Genomic DNA, 2,347 nt, shown 5'->3' with positions numbered 1-2,347 from the left:
CAAAAATATCCTTGCATTAAAATTTTAATTCAAAATTGCCAAAATTATAAATTTCCTAATTTATCAATTGATTTGCGGTTAATATTGGTTCTCACAGTTACCACAAACTAATTAGTTCTCATTTGATTAGACCCCTATATATATATATATATATATATATATATATATATATGACAAATGCATATTTTTTTATAAGAAGTGTAACTAAAAAATATCACAATCTAATCATCATTTTATATATTTTATACAAAAACATGAAAAGATAATGAATCAACCAACTCTCTTTTTAACTCTCCTCTAATAAAATTAATTGGAAAAAAGAAAGCAAAAAGCAAGTTTGGTGATTCAAAACAAGCATATGCATTTAATAGAATTTTTAAAAAAAATTATTACAGATAATTTCAATCGATCCCATATGAAAGCAGTTTTTAAAGACATCAACATGAATGATATTTTTTGACTCATTCAACAGCTGATGCTAGCAGGAGTGTCTGCAATCCAACCCAAAACCTGTATTTTATTTAGACAAATTCTCCTCACTTCTTTGTCAACTGAGCCACACGTAGTGGAATATTAAACCATATTTTTTATTATTAAAAAAACATTTTTAAAATTTTTATCTGTAATTTTGATATTCTTTTTATTTTCTAAATTTGTCTTTATCGCGGTATATATTTAATGCAAACAACAAGTTTGATCATTGATTGATACTGATGTTGATATCGCTGGTAATTAAATGAGTACTGGTGGAGTAGTCATGGTTGGTTGGATTACGATGCAAAAAAGAAAGTCGTTCGGTAATGCATGTGTTTTTTAGTATGTGTGTTTTCGCTAAGTGAAGTTGACTTATGTGTATATATTAATTCGAGTGATGTTGATCATATCGAGCGATATTGATTACTTATTTTTTAGTCAAAATAACTGAAATATATGACTGATAAATATTTTTATCTGAATATGCAAAAAAAACGTTGCAATACGATGACTTTTGATTGATTTTGTGTTATGTTTATTAATTGCCATACTTCGAACGTCGTCAATTGACATAATTACCGGTTTAAAAGTTTGTTACTATTTCAAAAATATAAAAATTCCCAAATTACCCTTCAAAAATTCATTCAATTGTTTAGGTGAACATATGATTAATTCAATGAATCCCTAAAAATAGCTTAATTACATATAACAATCAAAGTTAAAAAAGGTTTAACCGATCCAATTGAAACCGATTGATTCGATTAGAACCGACCGACCATAATTGGACCGGATTGGATTGAAAATTTTAACATTCAATTTGGATCAGTCGGTTCTCGGAAGACAGTCCAGAACCGAACCGATCAACATCCGATGACCCTTCAGTTGTCCATCCAACCATTATCCAACTATCATCAAATTAATTTATTTTCAAATTGCTTAAATTGGAATTTGTTTTATGCGAGGCTTTGAATTTCTAACTTCTCTTGTGTTGGTTTTAACACATATTTAGAGTGATTAATCAATTTGTATCATTGTTGGACAATTAGATTGAATTAATACACTGGATGAAACCAATCCCAACAGATCATCCATTGGATATCCGATTGGTATCCAATACAAGTATCCAGTGGATGAAACCCAACCAATCCAATCACCCATTGGATTGGATTGGATTGGATCGGTTATCCAATGTTAATCGGACCGGATGGCAAAATCCAACATCCAATGGATGTCAACTGATGAACATACCTAATTTTGAGGGGGGAAATGGATGCTTTTTCGAATTGAGCCTCCCGGTACTGAATATGAACATCAAGGAAGTTGGAAAATATACGTGTTTGATCAGTGAATTAGAAGATGAATAGTCTGTTGCTATGAAAGACTCCTTATATTTACCCGACTATCCTTTAACCACTGTAAAGAGTTAAATAAAACCATTAAAAAACTTGGCTAAAAAAAGACCTCGAAGCCCGAAGCAGGCTAGACCTTAAAGTCTACCAGGCCGAAATATTGGCAACCTACTTAGCCCAAAAGAGCCATACCTGAAAAAGCTCCAAAAAACTCGGTTAAGACGTAAAAAGCCCGATGAGCTATTTTTTAACCCCAAAACCTGGCCTACACCAGGTCCGACCTTAAAAAGCCCGAGCCTTTTTAATTATTAACTGAAAACGGACCTAGAAGAAGTTTACTTTTACATCTCTATTTACAACACTTGTGTGTTTTGTAACGATTGTGTGATTATTTGAATCGAAGGAAATACTTTTGAGAATGCTTTAAATCATGAAATCTATGAGAACCAGTGAATCACGTGTTATTTTATATAATTTTCTTTTCATCTATCACTATAATTTAACATACATTTTCTTTTTCAAAA

Source organism: Cynara cardunculus (genome assembly GCF_001531365.2).
Source record: "Cynara cardunculus var. scolymus isolate 2C chromosome LG 2, CcrdV1, whole genome shotgun sequence".
NCBI lineage: Eukaryota > Viridiplantae > Streptophyta > Magnoliopsida > Asterales > Asteraceae > Cynara > Cynara cardunculus.
The sequence above is the reverse complement of the archived record's forward strand: the minus strand, read 5'-3'. Positions refer to the sequence as shown.